We start from the raw sequence: 10,542 nt of genomic DNA, 5'->3' as shown, positions 1-10,542 counted from the left end.
GACTCTGCTTCGTCCACGGTGAAAGCCAATCCAGTGATCCACAGCGCAAAGTTGTTGTATTTCCTCAGCGACCAGCACAGATCAGCTCTAGGCATGACGAAGCGGATATCATCCTCTTTTGGAAGACCAAACAAAGCAGTTTCGCTTTCACAACGAAACACACAGCGCCTTCACGACATGGCTGCAGCGTCAACAATACTACAGTGAGAATAAAAGTTACGCCTTCTTTCTTTGCGTGAACATTTGGGCGGCGTTATGCAAATCTTCCCACATAGTGAGGTAGATATGTGGGGGCGTGTTAGAACGAGCCGTTTTAGGTAGGTGTGGCTGACTCTTAACTTTTATAAAGAATATCTCTTTGGATTTGAGACTTTAGTCTTTGCAACTTTACAGATCTTCTTTATGCACCAAGAACTTGTAACACTCCAAAGAGAAAGGAAAACTTGAAATCGCATCATATGACCCCTTTAAAGCATTTGCTCATCTGCAACATGTCTCTAAAATGTTTCCTGTCACGTTAAATACTCATTTAGAAAACTTCAGTCTTTGTCTTTAAGATTTTAATAATTTAGGATGCATGTAAAACTTAAGATTCATTAGCAGATGCTTTTATCCAAAGCAACAGTTGAGGAATACAACAAGTGATTCATCTTAAGGAGGCAACAACACGAGAAGTGCTAGCAATTGAAAGTTTCAAACATCATCTAGAATAGTACAAGCTGGAACATGGAGGGATTTAAGAAATAGCAAAAGCCCAGGAGAAGAGTTTTTTTTGCAAAGAGTCATCAGGATACAGTTAAGTGCTCACTTAAGTGAACACAACAGATGATGCTTTCCAGATGAATGCTCTTTAACAGGCATCTTGGAGATGTACTATATGTGTGCTATCTGGGATTGCTCAAACTGTAATCCTTTCCCACTGGGAACCCAGTGAATAAAATGTAGGAAACTGTAATTATTACATAAAAAGTCTTATTTCCAACAGTTTTAGTGTCATGTCATGCCACACACAAATAATTACTTGTATTCCTGATTAGCCTACCCTGCTCCCTGACATGCTTAGAGATTTACCATAGTCTTTTTTGCAGCACTAGTAATAACTCACATATGAACACGTAACGTGCACGGCACAGAATCATCGTGCATCCTACGCAGACCATCAGTGACACAATAAGGCTGAATATGCAGTATCTGTCCTTGCATGGTGACAACGAAGAGAGACACTGCCTGCTGTTGCCAAGAGCTCTGACGTACATTAATGATTGAATTATACACCATTGTGCTGGGTGTCTCGCACAACAGCACTAGAGAAGTTTTAAACAACCAGGAAAAATTACTTCATGATGAAAGCGGTTCACCCAAAAATGTACAGTAAAAAAATTATTCATATAAATTACACGCTTATACAGAGGTGATACTGTGATATAGTGAACTGCTGATGGCCTGCACAACTGTTGTAAGTACACTATATACAGTACATATATATTTCAATAAAAAACAGTAGTATCTGTAGTAGTATCTATCTATATATTTCTATTATTCTATTAAACCTGCCATTAAAATATGTCTGTTATATGATTGCTTGTATAAAGCTCCTTTTGCAAAGTACCTACAGTACCTAACCTTCATTTAACATTTACACTCTTAAAAATAAAGGTGCTTCAAAAGGTTCTTCAAGCGATGCCATAGAAGAACCTTTTTGTCTAAATGGTTCTATAAAGAACTTTTAACATCTGAAGAACCTTTCTGTTTCACAAAAGGTTCTTTGTGGTAAAAGAAGGTTCTTCAGATTATAAAAAGGTAAGAAAGAGCTGGTTCTTTAAAGAACCAGCTCTTTCTTACCTTTTTATAATCTGAAGAACCTTCTTTTACCACAAAGAACCTTTTGTGAAACAGAAAGGTTCTTCAGATGTTAAAAGTTCTTTATAGAACCATTTAGACAAAAAGGTTCTTCTATGGCATCGTGAAGCACCTTTTTTTTTAAGCGTGTACCACAGAAATAGTCACTGCCTATTCTTTCTAAATATATATATATATATATATATATATATACTGTATATATACACATACATACATAGACAGAGCTGGGTACATAAATATAAATATAATAATCAGACTGCCTATTCTTTCTAAATATATATATATATATATATATATACTGTATATATACACATACATACATAGACAGAGCTGGGTACATAAATATAAATATAATAATCAGACAACAGTTACTTTTTTATTGATCAATGACTGCATTTTTAATGTTCCATTCTAAAATCTCCTACCGCTATACATTCAGAAAGTCTTCCAGTTTTGTGGACATTCACACAGAGATCAGTCATTCCTCAGGGGGCTACACAGCATTTGACCAATGTATTTACAGAAATCACTTCAGGTTTAAGAAGTGTTTCAACATTGCATCAGCTATGAACACATTAATTTGTATTTTAATTATTAAATTTGATTGAGGTTATTTCAAAATGATTTATTTTAATTTTACATTTTTATGATTTACTTAATTATTAGCTTTACATTAAATTCATGAACCCCCTGAAGTAATGTAATGTTTAATGCACTTCATGTTGTTAATTACAACAAATGTAATACATTTTCCTACTATATCAGCATGGTGCAAGATTATCCTATTTAAATCAATGTGATAAATCAGTTAGGTCAAAATGCAATGGATTACGTTACTAACAACAATTTTTGTCATGTAATTTGGAATCAGTAATGGACTACAATTTGTAGGTAATCTACCCAGCTCTGTACATGGATGCTTTATTAGCGGCTGTTTCTAGGCAGCTATACGTACGCCGTCCGCCATACTGGAAAAAAATTGTTCCGTGAACACTCGAGAGGAAGTTGACTGTGCATTTGCATAGTTATTCATATGTGAATATCTATATCTGCACTACACTTCAGCATATGATTTAGCTAAACTAACAAAATACAAGTTGAAAAAATTACCAAAGCCTAGTTTAAAAACCTGTAATATTTAATTATTACATATAAAATCACAAACGTTTCACATTTTCACTTGTAAACGGTTATCCCATTTCTTCAGGAATCTTAATCTTGGCTGCACAATGTTTTGGCGTCTCAGAAAAGTCATTGATGTTTACTGTGAGTGACGGCACGTTGCCCGTTCCAAGATGGCGGACGAGTTTCTGGAGGAGTCGAATGTGTCATACATATACATATCTATGGCAGCTAGCTTACTTTTTGTTTCCGAAATAAAACAGCGGCAGCATATTATAGTCAACAACATAAAATAACAATGCATTTTGACAGAAATTATGGTTATCGTGGTACTTTTGTAAGGGGATATACAATGTTTAAATGTTCCTTTGCAAACATTTACATGTAATCATTACAGCATAATATTTGAAGAGTTTGGTTCCAAAACGCAATAAATCCATTTTGATTAATTTGAGTAAAAATGCATTTTCTTTACAAAAATTCAAATCCAGATTTTGATTTTCAAAGATTTATTATAAAATTGTATTATTTTTTTCCCCAAAATGCAATAAATCCATTGAAATCAATATAAACGTTATTTTTCATATTGAAACTGTTGAAAATACACAACATAGTAAGTTAATATGACAGCCTCTGAACTTGGTCAATACTAATCTTATATAGGCCTACAGGCACTGGACTAAAAATACATTCAATCAGCCATCGCTGAAATGAATTCAACGGGTCATCTTGTTAATGCTAGAAATGAATTACAACAATAAAAGACAATTTCATCATGAACAACATCACATTAAACCACAGAAATTCCAAAATGACATTTCCCTTACATGCAACTTCCAAAAGTGCATTCATCTTTGCCATGTTACATTCATTTAGTTTGCTAGTGCTATACGCTGTATTAACAAAAACATGAATGGCATTAATAAAAACACGTACACTGACAAGCTACGCAATATCGCGTTCATAATCGAATGCATAATCGATTATGAACGCGATATAGCGGTGATTTACTGCTCTGTGTATTAAATGCCGCTCCATCTGAAAGCACGTGATGGAGATTTACTATTAGGCTAATAATCACAGAACCGGTTTTACTGTCGAGATGCGCATGACAATCACATGCGATTTATGGTTCAGCCCTAAGTTTGTTTGTTGATCACAAAGTACAAAATAGATGAGGAAAACTAGGAAGCCGAGTGTATTCAAAGCGCCGCCATTACTGTCTAGAGTGCTGGGAATGGTGTGCTGTGATTGGTTGAGCGGATATATCGCATTCTGCAAAGAAGGGAGACTGGCGTTTGTCGCGGTTTGGAAAAAAAAGGAGAAAACATGACCTAATAACTTGGCGAATATCGCATTTTGCGTAAAATTATTAAGTGCATCAAGTGGAGTGCAAACGGTAAAAGGTCTTGAGGCAGGTGTGACACGCTCTCTATTACGGATTAAAAGTGTAAGTGAGTGTAAACAGTGAGAGATGCTGAGACAGGTGAAAAGCGTTTGGTTAATAGTGAATATTGACCTATTGTGCGTACCGTTGTGGCTCCCGCTGTTAGCAGGGGATAATCGCTACATTTGGGGTAAAAAAGACATAATTATGTATTGTGCCAAGAAGGTTGCACTGCCTGTTCGTTCACACAGGTACGGAACTGACTGGTAGCTGCCTTTAGCAGAGCCTTTACCGATTACCTCCATTGATCAGAGCATTACACGGTCGTCTGTGAGTGACGTCACCACCCAATACAAACACGCCCCCTAGTATAGTCCCGCCCCTGACGATGATTGGCAGCTTTCCATCAGTTGCAAATGGACTTTGCTTTTTCATTTGAAATTTGGCAGTCACTGTGCGTTCGCGAAAGCGAAAATGCAAACGCTAATGCAGGATTTGCAATTGCATTTGTATTATGTCACACTTTATGCGTCCACATATTGAAAACGCAATTGAACATCGCATTTTGCGTAAAATTAAAAATTGACTTTTCAATACCGACCAGATACAATCCTGATTTTGGCGTTTTGGAACCAAACTCTTCATTTACAGTATAATAATTTACAGTACTGTATAATTATTTACACAGTTTACAGCAAAATAATTTCTGGCAAAATACATGCCTAATTATTATATAATATTTTGGCTGTGATATATGTAAAGGTTTAACTATATGTGCTGGGTTTTTTTGGAGTGGTAGTTTAGCCTGCTAACATAAAGAGGTGTTGAGCACTGGGAGCTGTGCACAGTGCACATAGCTGAAGATTAGAGAGAGGGTCCCTCCTCCCTGCACACTCAATGAACACATGCCCACCCGCTCATTCACACCACTGCACTGATCAACACACGGGCTTCTGTGCGACCTGTTACTGCCAAGTGCCAACACGAAAGGAAAATATTACAACACTTAATGCTTAGTATCATTTGGTTTTGTTAAAGAAAAATAGTCGTTTATTGAGAGAAATCCTGTCACTCAGAATCTGAGACTCGGATCCAGCGCGTGGAGCGCGACTGACGTGTATTGAGTGACAGCCGTATTGATCTTAATATGAGTCGAGCAGCGAAACCCTCGTGAAAGACATCGTATTTTTTAGGTTCGTATTATTTTCGCACGTACCCGGAGACCTCCATCATCAAGCAAGCCCGTGTAATTCCTCTGGACGTCGACAAAGCGGTAAGATCTTTTCTTGTTCATAAAGAGACCCTGACAATATTTCTCAATATTTTCAAATATTTTTTCTCAATATTTCACTGCAAGTGTTCATATGTCTCAAAGCACACCATATTTATATATTTGTTTAAGCGGTCGTATTTAACCACATTTAAGCGTCTCATGGGTTATCACATCCGGTAGGGGTGAAACCAGCTTTGATGCTCATTGCTCCCATTAGTACCTACGCATTTTTACGGATTCATTTTACACAGTTGATGACACAATATGATTGAAACTGGTATTGTGTGAAATGATTAGCTTCTTAAGTTTGCTTCAGAAAGTAGGCTAAAATGTGACCTTGGTGTCTATCTATCTATCTATCTATCTATTCACACATACATATACACACATACACAAAATATTATTCTATAATATGTTGTATAAGTAAAATGTATGGGGCATTCCCAGAATTCCCAGTGGAAGCAATCACATTTGTTTAGATGTTATTTAATAGATTTGTTTCCTCTTATCCTATTATCAGTGGAGAATTTATGTTGCAATTTATGTGATTAAGTTAATGTTTATTAAAATAATTTATTGTTAAATGTGGTACCTTGATGGTGTTTTGGCTTCATGTGCTCTGTTATTATTGACCCCAGTTGCTGGAGAGGACAACTTTAATAATAACTCAACCAAACGGCATCTTGTAATGCTTGTTATGGTAAATTCCGATAATACCTGTAGTTTACTATAAAGTATGACACTCACTCTTTGTTTCTGCACTACAGGTAACATCCACAGTGAGTGAAGCAAGCGCTAATGAAGAAGCAATGGTCATTTTCTACAATTTGCTAATAAGGACACGGCTAGTGTGAGTGGGGTTGTGGCAGCAACGCTGTAACCGTGACCCTCACCGATATGGTTTGCAGCGAACAGAGTTCTGGCACATCAGTGCCCAACAAGGAAACGCAGACCCGCAAGAAGCGGAAATCCCGTCCTCAGGGTCTGCCTTCTCCAGCCCTCTGCTGTGCATGTGGATTGTGCATTATGTTGGCAGGCATCAACATCACCTTAGTAGGCGCCTTCGCCTTCAGCACGCTTGTGCCCTCTAGCAATCCCCCAATCATCATCGGACCTATACTCCTGCTTGTGGCGTTCTCCTTCTTCGGGGCTTGCTGCATCTGCAGTCGCTTGCCTCCGCCTCGGAGCTCTCGACAGTCCAAAGGAGGTGGCGGTTTGGGATTCATGGGTCGGGGCGGAGGGGGGTTGAGTGGAGGGGCGGCGTTTGAGATTGAGACCAGCGAACACACGATGCAGGACACCACAGCCGTGCAGCTCAGTCCCACTAACTCGCCCTGCTCCTCTCATGTCCCCCCCTCATGCCTCCAGCCCCGAAAGAGAGGCTCCTGCCACTGCCGCCAACGCCACCGTTCCCGCCCCAGAGTACGTCCCTCCACGAGCCTGCAAGCTCTTCACTATGGAGGCCAATGGACCCAACTCAGCAGCTTTTTCTGCTTCTACAGGGGGTGGAGGGGCGGTCCGGCTCACTTTGCCCTCAGACTGCGCTGCCACTTAAGGCTGCCAGTTTAGGTCACTCTCTGGAGAAGGGCTGGTATTACATTATGTAAATAGTTTTTCAGAGAGGAAGACAAGCACTTTGTGTGAAGACTATCACAGCTGGCTTGTGCCACGAGGTGCAATAACAATTGAAATGTTTGCATAAATTCAGCGGGTTGATTTTTGAAGTCTGCGAGGCCCATGTGCTCCTAATAGAAATGACAGAGGTATGTCAGAAGCATATGAAGAGCATTTGCGTTCTCTTATCCAAAGAGAGAGAGCCTTGAAAGGTGAATCACTGTGGTGTGCTTCACATATTCATACTGTGCCACTGTTACTCAAAGCATTCACAGTTACTGCACTCAGAAGAGACAGAATCAGCTGTTGTGTAAAGATGGCTTTGGAGACGAGCCTGAGAAACAGAACGGAGAAAGACATTACACTGCGTGTTGTCATATGTCAGTGTACAGACCAAAAAACAGAGATGTTGTATATTTTCTCTTAAATATTTTCTCGTCGTCAATTTAAATGCTAAAATACATTTGAATGGTCAATTTTTTGATGACTCTCCATGGACAACCTTTTTGGATTTTGTCTTTATCGGATGCTTAAATAAGCCGCGACACTGTGCGAGAGCACTGCCATTTTTTCACGTGATTTAGAAAATGAGGTTGCTAAGCAGTGCCATTGTTTGTGTTCAAGTCGGACAAATAGTTCAAGTGCAATGAAGGGCAGAATAAAAACTTTTTCCACAATTATAGTGCAATTCGCCTAATTGCACATGCGCATTTGATGACTGAGCTGTACTCGTACTGTTGTTGAATTTTGTTTGTCATTGAAAGCTGTGACATTGTTCAATGAACCAACAGCCCATTGTTCTATAAGAAAAAAAGAAACTAGCCGCAAGCCTTCAGTCTTTATTTCACACTGTGGTTTATAATGCTGCCAAGTAAAACTATATTTCTTTCCCTTATGGTTGCCAAAGGCTGTGTTCTCCTTCAAGTATTCCTCTTCTGTTGTTCTCTGTTGTCAATACTTGTCTGACGTCAACAGTATGGTAACATTCAAGTATACTACCTACATCTGCTCACAGTGTTCCTTCCTAAAATCTATTTTTTTCTTATCTTCCTCTCTCTGTGCCCCCTGTTTTTTTGCCCTTTGAAAGCAAGAGCCAGAATGTTCTCAAACATGCCCTCCATCACTGACCCACACTGATGGTTCAAGCCAAACAGTGAAACAATTTCCTCATGTTGATTCTACCAGAGAGGTCAGCTGAAAGCAACGTTTGGTGGCCGAACATATTGAAAAAGCAAAAGACAATATCCAGTTATACCTTTTTAAGAAGGAAAATGATCTAATAATGTTTGTAGAAGTAGCTACACTTTTTATAGATTGTCCCTTTGTTATCATATCCATTAGTTCCAACCAGCAGAAAGGGCTGATTTTTAATGAAATAATTATGTACTTAGTGTTTTCTTTCATTTTCTGAGTGCCAATGCATCTGTTAATATATACGTTTAGCGGTGTAATATAGTGCAGTATATTTATATTATAAGTTTATAGGTCAGTATGTGATGAATACTGAAGAAAGTGCAACATGAACTGCATGCTTACAAACAGTGCACTGTTGCCACGGAAAAAAAAAATTCTTGATAATTTAAAGAGAAACATTAAAACACATCACTCCGCTTGTTCGTCATGAGATATACAGTATATGAAAAGTTTCATTGTAAGAAGAGAAGTTGAATGGGGGCTGTGGAAACATTGGCATCTTCAGACTCTTTGAGCACCTCTGTTTGTAAGCTGCTATTTGCCATCTACACATCTGCTGTAGTCGGAATGAAATGAATGCTGCCTTAATGACAGTGATCTCAGGATCAAACCAGCGAGGGCTACTCAAATGTCCAATGAGAACATTTGGTCATGTGGTATTAATGTACTTATGGAAATGTTGTATTGTTAATTATTTTCTACCATGTATGTTTTTAAAAAGGTATTTAAATGGAGGGATATGCAATGTCATGCGGGTTGAAAAGATTTGATAATGCCGATTTGCATTACTGTTTTTATTTTGGCGATTGGCCATGTTGTGTAAAATGGTGTATGAATGGTGACTTGTATTGCCGGCACTGAAAATTTTAATTGTGTCTTTTGTAAGTTGCTCACATCATAATTATTCACCATTTAACTCCCACTCGCATAATTCAATAAGAATTGTGTCCACACCTGTTTTTTCTGAACTCTTCTCTTTGTTCTTTTGAGTATATATGTGGAAAATATTACATTAGATTCCGAAAAAAAACAACTTTTGGCATGTCAGAATATACATTAAAAGCAACATTCTTATTTGCTGTCTGACATGTCATAATTTCACACTAAAACAAATAGTGATTTGATGAAATGTTTGGCTACAACATTATATCTGAAATGAGAGAAGAGGCTGATCCTATTTACCACACTGGACTGACATAAACATACTATATAGACAGCGCTCTCAAAAGAGAGGTTCACTTACTTTTCACAAATGCTTTTCTCAAAAATAACTGTTATGTACTATGGTATTGATTTTCTATTCATAAAACATTTTTATGAGCTGTTAAATTTCATGTCTTTCATATCACGTCTCACAAAACCAAATTCAGCCCCTGTAATTTAAAAAATCATGAGCATAATGATTTTATGAGGGGGTGATTTTGTATTAATTTGTACAATATGATTCGTACAAAACATAAAAAAAAAAAAATGCATGATGGTCCACCACTAAATCCAAGTAAGTGGGGCCAATTCTCTAAAATGTAAAATAGTTATGAATTGCCATGAGAGTGTGTTGCCTTCATAAAAGGTTCACAAGGTAGTTATTTTTAATCTTTAAAGACTAGCCTGCAGCTGAATATCCCAGACTGGGGCTAGTAGTCACACTGGGAAGTTTGAAGTTTCAAATATCAAACAAATAAATGTTTTTGCTTACACCTAATTTACACTATTAGAGTAGGCTAAATATTGTGAATTTTATGCTACAAACTAATTTTGTATTTTTAAAATGTAATTTTTAATTACAATAAAACTACACAGGCACAGCTACGTTGAGTCAACCATATAATAACAAACTAGATAATTGTCAAATGTTTATAATACGTTTATTATACGTTGTATAATACGTTGGGGAAGTCATGGCCTAATGGTTAGAGAGTCGGACTCGTAACCCAAAGGTTGCGGGTTCAAGTCTCGTACCGGCAGGGATTGTAGGTGGGGGGGGGGTGAATGTACAGCACTCTCTCCCACCTTCAATACCACGACTGAGGGGACCTTGAGCAAGGCACCGAACCCCCAACTGCTCCCCGGGCGCCGCAGCATAAATGGCTGC

The 10,542-nt window shown here is 38.0% G+C and overlaps 1 pseudogene; it reads left to right on the top strand.

The window, feature by feature from the left end:
- The first annotated feature begins 5,309 nt into the window (after positions 1-5,309).
- Positions 5,310-9,310, top strand: LOC107700549 (uncharacterized; annotated as a pseudogene).
- Positions 9,311-10,542: the final 1,232 nt, after the last annotated feature.

This window comes from Sinocyclocheilus anshuiensis, unplaced genomic scaffold, assembly GCF_001515605.1.
Source record: "Sinocyclocheilus anshuiensis isolate Anshui unplaced genomic scaffold, SAMN03320099.WGS_v1.1 scaffold718, whole genome shotgun sequence".
Lineage (NCBI taxonomy): Eukaryota > Metazoa > Chordata > Actinopteri > Cypriniformes > Cyprinidae > Sinocyclocheilus > Sinocyclocheilus anshuiensis.
This window is presented reverse-complemented; position numbering and strand designations above follow the sequence as displayed.